This window comes from Oncorhynchus masou, chromosome 11 (assembly GCF_036934945.1).
Source record: "Oncorhynchus masou masou isolate Uvic2021 chromosome 11, UVic_Omas_1.1, whole genome shotgun sequence".
NCBI classification, from domain to species: domain Eukaryota; kingdom Metazoa; phylum Chordata; class Actinopteri; order Salmoniformes; family Salmonidae; genus Oncorhynchus; species Oncorhynchus masou.
In genome coordinates, this window is record NC_088222.1 from 53386856 (window position 1) to 53400256 (window position 13401).

Below are 13401 nucleotides of genomic sequence, written 5' to 3' on the forward strand. Positions count from 1 at the left end.
AGTGAGTATAGGAGCTATTTAGCGCGTCTGATAGGCTTGTGTCATTGGGCAGCTCGTGGCTGTGTAATTCCTGATAGTTTGCAAGCCCTGCCACATCCGACCAACACCAGAACCAGTGTAGTAAGATTCGATCTTAGTCTAGTATTAAATCTTTGCCTGTTTGATGGTTCATCGGACGGCGTTGCTGCATTTCTTATAAGCTTTCGGAGATTAGTGTCCCGCTCCATGAAAGTGGTAGCTCTAGCGTTTAGCTCAGTGTGGATGTTGCCTGTAATACATGGCTTCTAGCTGGGATATGTCAATTGGAGGGAGAGCTTTGTATGAGTCTCTGTTTGTGAAGTAAAGGTGATCTAGAGTTTTTCCACCTCTTGTTGCATAGGTGACATGCTGGTAGAAATGAGATAAAACCGATTTCAGTTTTGCTTCATTAAAATCAGCGGCCAATAGGAATGTCGCCTCTGGGTAACCATTCTTGTTTGCTTATGTTCCTATACAGCTCGTTGAGTATGGTCTTTGTGCCGGAATCATTTTGTGGTGGTAAGTAGACAGCTATGAAAACTATAGATGAAAGCTTTCTTGGTAGATAGTATGGTCTACAGCTTATCATGAGGTATTCAGGGGAGCAGAACCTCGAGACTTCCTTAATATTAGAGATCTCACCAGCTGTTTTTAACAGAGACACACAAAACCTCCCCTGAGTTGACGCTGCCGTTCTGTCCTGCCAATGTATAGAAAAAACAGCTAGATGTATATTTTCCATGTCCTTGTTCAGCCACGACTCTATATAGTGCACTGATTTTGACCAGGGCCCATAGGTTTTGTCTGGCCAAAAGTCGTGCACTATTTAGGGCAGGGTTTCCCAAACTCGTTTTGTTTTTTGTTTTTTTTTGCTCTAGCGTTACACAGCTGATTCAAATAATCAACTAATCATTAAGTTTGGTTATTTGAATCAGCTGTGTAGTACTAGGGCAAAAGTTGGGAAACGCTGATGTAAGGAATATGGTACCCTTTGGGATGTCAACCTCGCTGAAGTCATGCAGAAAATGAATACAGTATATGTTAAAATCCATAAGTCTACCAGGAAAGATCCATAACGAAGCTGAATCTAAAAATCCATAACAGTAAAATGAGTTTTGATTACCTCATTATTTGCCATTATGAATATGTATGAGTTATTATATAGTATCTTTCCAAATGTATTAGCCTGTTTTCCGATACTCTATTATGGTGTCTATTTCTGTGTCTCAAATGGCACCCTATTCCCTTTATAGCGGACTACTTTTGACCAGAGCTGGTCAAAAGTAGTGCATTACACACAGTAGGGAATAGGGTGCCATTTGGGATACACACTATGACTCATCTGAAGCTTCTAAGATATAATGGTGTTGTTGATAGACCAGAGTTGAACATTTTGCCTAACAGTGCAGCCCCAAACACTACAGTAAAACCAATGAGGGGGAGGAATATAAATGACTGGTGCTCCTGCCAAAGCCCAAAGTGCAAACTGTCGTCATTAAAGGCCCAGTGCAGTCAAAATTCTGTTTCCCCTGTGTTTTATATAACAACCGATGAAACTAACACTGTAAAAAAAAGTCAGTGTTATTGCCTTATGGTTGCTGTTTGAAAATGCAATCTACACAGGACCTTTAATCAGCAGGTTTGCATGGGCGGGAGTTTCACCAAGAGATAAAAAAAATTCTCTGCCAATAACAGCTCGTTTTCAGTTTCCCCCTCCCCACTCAGACCACTCCCAGACAATTCTAGCAAAAATCTAGCTTGAGAATAGTTTTTTTTTTTTAAGATATTTTTTGACCATTTTAATTACAGTAAGGTAACTGTCACCCAGAAATGATTTGATATTGATATAAAAAACCTTGAAGGACTTCGAACCTACATGACAGAGGGAGATTATTAGGGCAACAGCATTGCCTCCATTAGTCCCTGTCCCTTCCCTCTATCTGTTATTTATCTAATTAGATTACAATCTGCTTCCAAGTACAACTGTTTGCTATTTACTGTGGTGGTTATATTAAGCAATATCTACAGCACATTTTAACTACTCTATATCTTCAAAAGGGTTGACACATTGACCTGCAATCCTAATCCCACCACATACCACTGCCCACGTTGTCAATAAAGGACTGTGGAAAACGCATTAAATGTCACTGATCAGTTGTCCTCCACAGTCTCTTTCTTCTTGGTTGGATTATTGGGATTCTGTCTTTTTGAGGGACTGCTTCTCTCATGAAATCTCCCCAATAGCATTTCCCAGTAGTCTCTGGCTGCCCATCGTTACTGGTTGCCTTGATGCCCGGGATCACATAATTCCCCCTTGCCCTGCTGCCTGGTCGTGTGTGTGCCTGGTCGTGTGTGTGCCTGGTCGTGTGTGTGCCTGGTGTGTGTGTGTGTGTGTGTGTGTGTGTGTGTAGACAGATACTGTCGATGAGTGGCCATGCGCCGCATAGAGGGACATTCCATCATTTAAAGTGTGCCATTCCATCATCTAGGCCAGCTGAAGCATACAGACAAGCAGTGTCAGCAGCGGTTATATCTCACACACTTGATTGAGGCACTGGTTATCAGGGGAGTCGGAGAGGAGAGGAGGCAAGAGAAGGGTAGCTCTTAAATCTGTTGGATGTTGCCTGGGTTTTATTGGATGGACAGGAGAATGGCTACAAAAGAGAGCGAGAGACAAAGGTAGAGAGAGAAAGAAAGATCTGTTTGACCTGCTTGTTTCTCTGTCGAGTGCTTTGTAAACAAACACTGTTATGTTTTGATAAATGGCTTGAGTAGGAAGCTTATGGACCACATCCGTCTTTCTCCAGAAACCTCCTGTGTTGGTTTTATATGCAGCCAGCTCTCTCGATACGCCTCTAAACCTGTGTCAATTGCAGAGTTGAAATAAATCTCTTGGTCCATTCCTCTAGGTAATAAGAAGGGGAGACAAACCAACAGGTGAGACATTACTGGAGAGAGGAGCTCCCTCCACAGAGACTTGTTTTTACAACTGGCAGTAAACCGTGAATGCATCCCAAATGGCACCCCTTTCCCTTCAGTGTACTACTTTTGACCATGGCACATAGGTCTCTGGTCAAAAGTAGTGCACTATATAGGGAAGAGGGTGACATTTGGGAAGCATTCACGGTTTACTGCCAATGTGTATTCCAAATGGCACCCTTTTCCCCTTCAGTGTACTACTTTTGACCATGGCACATAGGGCTCTGGTCAAAAGTAGTGCACTATATAGGGAAGAAGGTGCCATTTGGAATACACACAGAGACTCACCGGGAGGAAGCCAGCGAAGGGAGAAGATGGGAACAACACCATTTATGCCCTCTGACACAAAAAACATCTACTTTATTGTTTTTCTTCAGAAGTTGTGACCTGATGAGAAGCTGGTAAAGATAAAACGTTGGTAAATCTGAGACAAGTTGCTGAAACCGAGCACTTCATCAGGGTTGATTGAGAACATCTCAAAGTTGGGATCACGCTTCTGCCAGTCATACAGTATCATGTGAATTGGTACAGTGATTTGTTTCAGCTTGAGTTCCCTTTACTAAGACAGTTTGGACAATACAAAACAATAAAGAGGCCTGTCCCAACTTCAGGACAGCCAGAAATATGTTTGTTGTGAAATCACTATTATTACAATAGTCTCAGCATACACTTTGCACTTAGTGATTTTCCAAACTGTACAAACACATTCCCACAGATGGCTTGCTCAGTGTCCCTAATGGAATTATGTCTGGAAATGCCTTCTTCTTTGCATGAGATTCGAACTCACACAGCAGCGTGGCCTTCTATGTGGCAGAGCATTTCCTTTGCAGGGTAGATGTCTGTATGGGGGAGACACTGTAGCGTGGGATGACCTTGGAATGGAAGGCATCGCATCATTTCCTCTACCGGTGAGATGAGGTGGCCTCCACCACTGCTGGCCCTACCTTCCATCTACAACGCTGGCCCCACCTACCATCCACAACTCTGGCCCTAATGCAACATACTGCAACCCCACAGTATAATGGCTTTATCAAAAATAACCCTCCCTCTCTAAGTGAAGAGAACATTGAATTGATAAACAGAGTTTCAAAACTTCTGCAAATGCACACGGCCTACGATGGGTGAGAGCTCACCTGTTAAACCTGTAGGGGAGTTTTCTGAGTACCTCTCTGCTCTCTCTGAACACTTACGGCTAATTGCTGCACTCCAATGGAAGGACAATCTCAACACAAGGTTAATTACTTGATCTCAGCCATATGTACAACCTGCCGTCATAAACCAACATGGTCCCAAGTTTTCCTATATTGTATATTCGATACAGCCTGGTATCCAACACAGCCCACATGCTTGTTTTCAACAAACTATAAGAAATGCTATAGTATTTCTATAGGATGTCATTTACTGTAGTCTTAGAAATGTATTCAGTATGCCTGATTCTATTCTTTTGTAAAGAGATTGTGAAGGCTATATACATATGACAGGTTCATATATCATCATATCAGTTTAGGTAATATTACGAACACACACACACGCACGCACATACGGACACACACACACAAATAACTTGTGGTTTGATGGAAAACAGCACATCCAGGGGGAGAGGACAGACATTACATGGATCATTAGGCCCAAATATAAGAAAGCGCATCGTCTGGCCTAATGACTCTTTGATAAGCTCTTCTCTGAAAGTAAACGTAATGTGTTGACTTTCAATTCCTTTGTCACACATGCAATGCTATTTGAGGCAGAATGAATGGTTCTGCTGTAAAAGAGTCAGTGTTGTGCACACAACATTTTCTGTAAATAGTGTGAGTGAAATTCAACTAAATATTTGCACATATGCACTCTCTAAATAGAGATCTCTCTCCTTCTCTTTCCTTCTCTCGCTCTCATTTCTGCCTCACCTGTTGCTGAGACATAATGAACATATGACACAGGAACCACCACGCCTATAGTTAATAAACCACATATACACTACAGTTCAAAGGTTTGGGGTCACTTAGAAATGTCTGTGTTTTTGAAAGAAAGCAACAACAAAAAATATTCATTCAAATAACATCAAATTGATCAGAAATACAGTGTAGACATTGTTAATGTTGTAAATGACTATTGTAGCTGGAAACGTCAGATTTTTTTATGGAATATCTACATACTGTAGGTGTACAAAGGCCCATTATCAGAAACAATCACGCCTGTGTTCCAATGGCACGTTGTGTTAGCTAATCCCAGTTTATCATTTTAAAAGGCTATTTGATCATTAGAAAACCCGTTGGCAATTATGTTAGCACAGCTGAAAACTGTCATCCTGATTAAAGAAGCAATAAAACTGGCCTTCTTTAGACTGAACTACGTGTAACTTCAATGTCTATAGTTAACAAATCACAAATACATGTAGCTACAATGCCTGTAGTTAAGATGTACCTTGCTATTGTTCTCATTATAATTGACTCTAACTATTGGCTCAGTAACCGAACAAACAATGTATCAGTCAATGAATACAGGAGATAACAGGCTATTGAATATATAACGGAGTCATATAACTGAAAATTCTATGGGACCTTAGGTCAATTTGCAATTATTTTACATATGCATCCTCATGGTACCATATGTTACCTCATCACTTACTGGCAGTTATTCAAAATACTAATCATACTGAGAACAATTTGTTTGCGTCAGAAACCTCCTTGCGGCAAAGAGGATGTTTGATTTCCAAGAGGGTCAAGTAAGGCTCCTTCTCAATCCTCTCCTTTTGCTTGTTTAATCTTCCTTATCCTCCACAGCGTTTAAAAATGCTCTACGCCCAGAGCAATGTTTACTTTTCACCAAACTGGAGAGCTTGCTAGACAGGAAACTCACAACTAGAACAGGCTTTCATCTTATATATTGCGTAGATATTCCTGTGATGTGCTATAAAGTCACAGCCACCACACTCTGCGATGTTCCACCGTGAACCCGGACCATGTTAACACTCCCCGAGACACATTGTGGCCTGATGACAACGTGACAAGTCCATCAATCTTATTTACCCGGGGACAGGCGGAGATATGAGGCGCCAATCAATAACCCTCACAATTAGTTCCACTCCAGAGGGGTGTGCTGTCTCCGGCACAGCTGGACAGGAGCACCGTGGAGCATCGTGGAGCACCAAGTGCCTCTGTTTCAAGCCAACCGCATGTCCTGACATTAGCTACCTCCTCCTGGGACACACTGACATTTCCATAGGCCCTGCCAGCAGAGGACAGGAAAGAAGAAGGGAGGAGGAGAGGATGGTGGGGGGGGTTGTTGGTTGGTTTTTCCCTTGACTTGATGACCTGGATCTTCCGTCCCCCCCAAAGGGGGATAGACGGACGCAGCGTAGAGCGGGGGTTGATGGATATATATCAAGCGGTAAAAATAGATAACTGTCATCTGTCATCATAGTGTCTTGGAGTTAACCATGACCAAAGTGGCCCAGCGGAGTGGAACACTCCGGGAGCATACGAGTCCCAGCATGCAGCACTGCTGTTTGGCCACCCTTTGGTGCTGTGACCTCAGGCAACAAAGGGATGATCAGTTTAGCTTCTTTTTTTTCATCCGAATGACGTCTTTACAATATCCTTTACTTCTACTTGTTACTATGACCTCAGGCAACAAAGGCTTACATGAAGATGATGTTCCCTTTTTTGATCAGAATGATGTACAATACCCTTTAGTTCTATATCATCTCAACCATGTTGGTTCAATGTCATTTCATTGAAATGACATAGAAACAACATGGATTCAACCAGTGTGTGCCCAGTGGGAACTTGATCATGTAGAATATAATAAGTATTCTCAGAAAAAGTGAAACAATGTGAAGGGTGTTGTCGATACTGGACAGTTTATAATATTGTGATGGTCTATGCCATGTAACACTTTAGAACTCATCAAAATGATTATCTAGTAGTTAAGGTACAATCAAAAAGCCACTTTACCACGTGTATGTTCTTGTGAAATTATTAATGTTGCTAAACCATTTTTAAGACACATTCAATTTCCCTAGAGGGCAGTGGAATTTTTGCACATGCAGTTATTCTTCTACAATTCTGCACCGTTGTGAAAATGGACTACCTCAGCATTACAATGAAAAAGCTAAACAAATATGAATTGTACTCTCTTTCATTTCTGAGATCATTTTCCAATGCTTAAAGAAGTACTCCAGGCAAGCACTATCATTTATTTACGGTATCTACATTCACTGACATCTACTGTTGAATATTACGCGTTTACTAACCACATCCATTTCATTTACTCCAAGTCTAAAATGTATTTCGGGCCCCAAAATGAGCTGTAGTCTTGCAGATCTCCCTGTATTTTATCACACTGTCCTTGGAGGTTAAGAGCAGCTTCATGCTGATGTTAAAACATTCTCTGTCAATGTTAAACTTTGATCATGACCAATAATGGTGTTTTCTCGTGAGCCAACGCATTGGACATCAATAAACTCTAATAGTTTGTCAAACCAATGAATGGAGTATGCTAGAGAGTTCATAAAAACACTGCATCCCATCAGGCTTAAAGGGTCTAATGGCCCCACAGTGTCTTGTAAAGTCGCCACTGTATATGCCTCGCCTCTGATAGAGACACACTCTTAGTCCACTTTATTTCATTACCCTTAAAGAAGCCGAGGATAAAAACAAGCTACAGTGGGGTCTGAAATTATTGACACTCTTGATGAAGATGAGCAAAAATGACTACATAAAATAAATCATTCAAATTCTGAGCTATATTGTATGGAAAAAATAAGATATTCAATTATTTCATTCTAATATAATTGCTCAGAGAGAGAGATTTTCTTTAACAAGTCATGTATGTTCTTTCTCAGAAAGGTAGCAGTCAAAATTATTGACACCCCTAAAGATTGTTATAAATAAAGTAGTGGTATTTGGTCCCATATTCCTAGCATGCAATGAATACATCAAGCTTGTGACTCTACACATTTTTTGGATGCATTTGCACTTTGCTTTGGTTGTGTTTCGGATTATTTTGCTCCCAATAGAAATGAAATGGTAAATAATGTGTCGTGTCATTTTGGAGTCCGCTTTATTATGAATAAGAAGACATGCTAACCTCTCACTACTACCAATAACAGGGCAGGTTAGGTTATCTTTTGGTTGGATGATCTTTGACGCTCTGGGACTTTCTCACTCACTAAAACCCTCCCAGAACTCATCAGACATTCCTCTGGGTGCATTGTCTGCTACCATGTTATTATCTCAGGGACAAAACAGCCAGCCAGGATGTCTTTAGATGTGGTTAATGTTATTGTTAATGAACATAGGCGTGTCTTGACGGTGCTTAAGTACTTTAGCATTCATACAGAGTAGTCCCTCCAGTCGGAGTTGTAAACATGATAGGTTCCCTGGTGCCCCATTCACAAGGGTGGTGCGGCGAGCCCTGTTGGTCCAGCCTCTGATGTAAACTAATTACCCCCCCCTCTCTCTCTCCACTGTGCCACGCTCAAAGTCTTCCCCCTCATACTCATTATCAGAGGGGGAGCGAGCGCTTTACTGTACCACTCTACTCTTTTATAGAGTTCCTCTCCAAGCAGCTAAATTATTATTCCACCCCTAGCACACCACCTCCCTAAATTCACTCTCTGATGCACACATATACACGCACACAAGCATGTACAGTATGAGACCATAGTTTGACTTCCTTATTTTCATTCTATCCACATTCTTCAGTTTGTTTGAAACCACTTTGCAAATACATTATACAGTGGGGCAAAAAAGTATTTAGTCAGCCACCAATTGTGCAAGTACTCCTACTTAAAAAGATGAGAGAGGCCTGTAATTTTCATCATATGTACACTTCAACTATGACAGACAAAAATCCAGAAAATCACATTGTAGGATTTTTAATGAATTTATTTGCAAATTATGGTGGAAAATAAGTATTTGGTCACCTACAAACAAGCAAGATTTCTGGCTCTCACAGACCTTTAACTTATTCTTTAAGAGGCTCCTCTGTCCTCCATTTGTTACCTGTATTAATGGCACCTGTTTGAACTTGTTATCAGTATAAAAGACACCTGTCCACAAACTCAAACAGTCACACTCCAAACTCCACTATGGCCAAGACCAAAGAGCTATCAAAGGACACCAGAAACAAAATTGTAGACCTGCACCAGGCTGGGAAGACTGAATCTGCAATAGGTAAGCAGCTTGGTTTGAAGAAATCAAATGTGGGAGCAATTATTAGGAAATGGAAGACATACAAGACCACTGATAATCTCCCTCGGTCTGGGGCTCCACGCAGGACCTCACCCCGTGGGGTCAAAATGATCACAAGAACGGTGAGCAAGAAACCAAAATGTAACTTTTTGGTAAAAACTCAACTCGTCGTGTTTGGAGGATAAAGAATGCTGAGTTGCATCCAAAGACCACCATACCTACTATGAAGCATGGGGGTGGAAACAGCATGCTTTGGGGCTGTTTTTCTGCAAAGGGACCAGGACGACTGATCCGTGTAAAGGAAAGAATGAATGGGGCCATGTATCGTGAGATTTTGAGTGAAAACCTCCTTCCATCAGCAAGGGCATTGAAGATGAAACGTGGCTGGGTCTTTCAGCTTGACAATGATCCCAAACACACCACCCGGGCAACAAAGGAGTGGCTTCGTAAAAAGCATTTCAAGGTCCTGGAGTGGCCTAGCCAGTCACCAGATCTCAACCCCATAGAAAATCTTTGGAGGGAGTTGAAAGTCTGTGTTGCCCAGCAACAGCCCCAAAACATCACTGCTCTAGAGGAGATCTGCATGGAGGAATGGGCCAAAATACCAGCAACAGTGTGTGAAAACCTTGTGAAGTCTTACAGAAAACGTTTGACCTCTGTCATTGCCAACAAAGGGTATATAACAAAGTATTGAGAAACTTTTTTGTTATTGACCAAATACTTACATTCCACCATCATTTTCAAATAAATTCATTAAAAATCCTACAGTGTGATTTTCTGGAGGAAAAAAATCTCATTTTGTCTGTCATAGTTTCATCATAGTGTACCTATGATGAAAATTACAAGCCTCTCTCATCTTTTTAAGTGGGAGAACGTGCACAATTGGTGGCTGACTAAATACTTTTTTGCCCCACTGTATGTCAAGCCACTTATGTTCATGCTATAAGCAAATGTAATGGTATTTTCAATTTGAAAGGGAAATATTGTCTAATCATTTGGTGTTATTGGAAACTCCTTCTGTACTGTCTGCCTGAAGGCTTAACCAGGTGAACGGGTATACATTTTGTACCCAGTGCAACAATGCAGCACCTAGACATGTCCTGCAGAGAAAATGATCAGACCTCTATTTGGCTGGTAGCTGTGTTGGGGACATGGAGGTGAAATCATTTTGGTGACGCTGTTACAGAGAGGCCTTTCTCTCCCACCTCTGTAAGGCCAGTGTGTGACACAGCCTACCTTGAGATATCTCTCAGAACAGCACCACTAATCAGGTTCGCCCCAAAGCTGCCTGCAGCCCCAGCATACACACGTACACAGACAGACATGAACGCATGCACACAAACAGACAAACAAACACACACACACAGACAGACACAAACATACACACATGCACACAAACACACACGACACACGCACAGGTACACGCACATGTATACACACACACACACGCACTCTTGCAGGCACGCAAACACAAACACAAACACAGCTCAGCTTTCAACGCCACAGTCCCCTGCAGCTCAAGGCCTTCGGTGTGAACACTTCACTCTGCAACTGGATCCTGGACTTCCTGACAGGCAGACCCCTGGTGGTGAGGGTAGGCAAGAACACCTTCATCACGCTGACTCTCAACACAGGGGCCCCCCAGTGGTGTGTGCTCAGCCCTATTATGTAATCCCCGTACACCCACATGTACGACTCCAACACTATCATTAAACGTCCACACTAGGGGAATTCCCCTTTTTCGAGCTGAAAAACTCGGCCAGAGTTTACCCACGATGTTGCACGATGATTTAAATCAATGTCATCATTTCAGTCAAGTATCATATATTTGGGCTTGAGGTGACAAACATGGGCCTGAAGTGACAAAACTGCCCACTTCGTGCAAGTCTGTGTGAATGCAGTGTCTTTTCCTATAATATGACATAAAAATCATTTTTAGTCTACATTTCGTTACATGGCTGGATTGTATTTTAAAGTTACCACCCAGCAGTGTGGCATTGTTAATTAATCAGAAACAGTTATTCCTCTTCACGAATGAGATTAGCGAAAACGTGCTTGTGTGCACTCGGCTGTCTGATCCATGGACTAATCATAATAGGGGGTGCAAAAATGTGTTTTTGCAGCTCCACTTTTTTTAAAGAAACTTTTCATAATCCATTGGATAATTTGTCAATTTTCACGTATTTTTTAGTTAGTCTGTATTAAAACCTCTTAGGGCTGAGATCCCACTAACGGGATTGATATGACAACAGCCAGTGAAAGTGTAGGGCGCCAAATTCAAAACAACAGAAATCCCATAATTAAAATTCCTCAAACATAGAAGTATTTCACACCATTTTAAAGATACATTTCTTGTTAATCCCACCACAGTGTCCGATTTCAAATAGGCTTTACGGCGAAAGCACCACAAACGATTATGTTAGGTCAGAGCCAAGTCACAGAAAAACACAGCCAATTTTCCAACCAAAGAGTGGAGTCACAAAAATCAGAAATAGAGATAGAATGAATCACTAACCTTTGATGATCTTCATCAGATGACACTCATAGAACTTCATGTTACACAATACATGTATGTTTTGTTCGATACAAGTTATTATTTATATAACAAAATCTCAGTATACATTGGCGCATTATGTTCAGTAGTTCCAAAAACATCTGGTGATTTTGCAGAGAGCCACATCAATTTACAGAAATTGTCATGATAAGTGTTATGCATGGAACTTTAGATACACTTCTCCTTAATGCAACCGCTGTGTTCAGATTTCAAAAAAGCTTTATGGAAAAAGCAAACCATGCAATAATCTGAGTACGGCGCTCAGAGACCAAACAAGCCAAAAAGATATCCGCCATATTGTGCAGTCAACAGAAGTCAGAAATAACATTATAAATATTCACTTACCTTTGATGATCTTCATCAGAATGCACTCCCAGGAATCCCAGTTCCACAATAAATGTTTGTTTAATTCAATAATGTCCATAATTTATGTCCAAATAGCTACTTTTGTTAGCGCGTTTTGTAAACAAATCCAAACTCACGAAGCGCGTTCATTAGGAGCAGACGAAATGTCAAAAAGTTCCATTACAGTCTGTAGAAACATGTCAAACGATGTATAGAATCAATCTTTGGGATGTTTTTAACATAAATATTCAATAATGTTCCAACCGGAGAATTCCTTTGTCTGTAGAAAAGCAATAGAACGCGAGCTACCTCTCACGTGAACGAGCTTCACGAGCTTGTGGCACTCTGCCAGACCACTGACTCAGAGCCCTTATGAGCCCCTCCTTTACAGTAGAAGCCTCAAACAAGTTTCTAAAGACTGATGACATCTAGTGGAAGCCTTAGGAAGTGCCACATGACCAATATGCCACTGTATCTTCAATAGGGAATGAGTTGAAAAAATGACCAACCTAAGATTTCCCACTTCCTGGTTGGATTTTTTCTCAGGTTTTTGCCTGCCATATGAGTTCTGTTATACTCACAGACATCATTCAAACAGTTTTAGAAACTTCAGAGTGTTTAATCCAAATATACTAACAATGTGCATATATTAGCAACTGGGACTGAGTTGCAGGCAGTTTACTCTGGACACCACTGGGCACCTTATTCACCCAAGCTACTCAATACTGCCCCCAGCCATAAGAAGTTTTAAAAGGTAAAAATGTATTACCTTTAACATAGCATGAACACAACCAGTAATAATATTTTCATCTGATCGTCAAACAAATCACATCAAAAGTAGGCTACCTGTGCATGTTCGTCCACTCCAAGTAATTCCAGCCTACAAACTGTATATATACTCACTTGATTAATGGGAATAGACATCTGCTACAAAACACCAGAAAGTGTGCCTAATAACATTGTGGTTGCCATTGATTAGGCCTCTATTAATTGATGTATCTTGCTGACAAATTTACAATTTTTGTACCCTAATTAGTTGGGAAACCTGAAATGGTGCTGAAACTGTCCCGGGAAAAATGGGATGGTCACCCTAACACACACAGTCGAGTTACTAGACTAGGCCACAATGTGTATTTCAATGAACTTCAAACCTACCGGTATTTGTATTTGTATTTATTACAGTTTAGGGTCACTTAGAAATGTCCTTGTTTTTTAAAGAAAAGCACATATTTTGTTCATTCAAATAACATCAAATTGATCAGAAATACATTGTAGACCTTGTTAATGTTGTAAACGACTATTGTAGCAAGA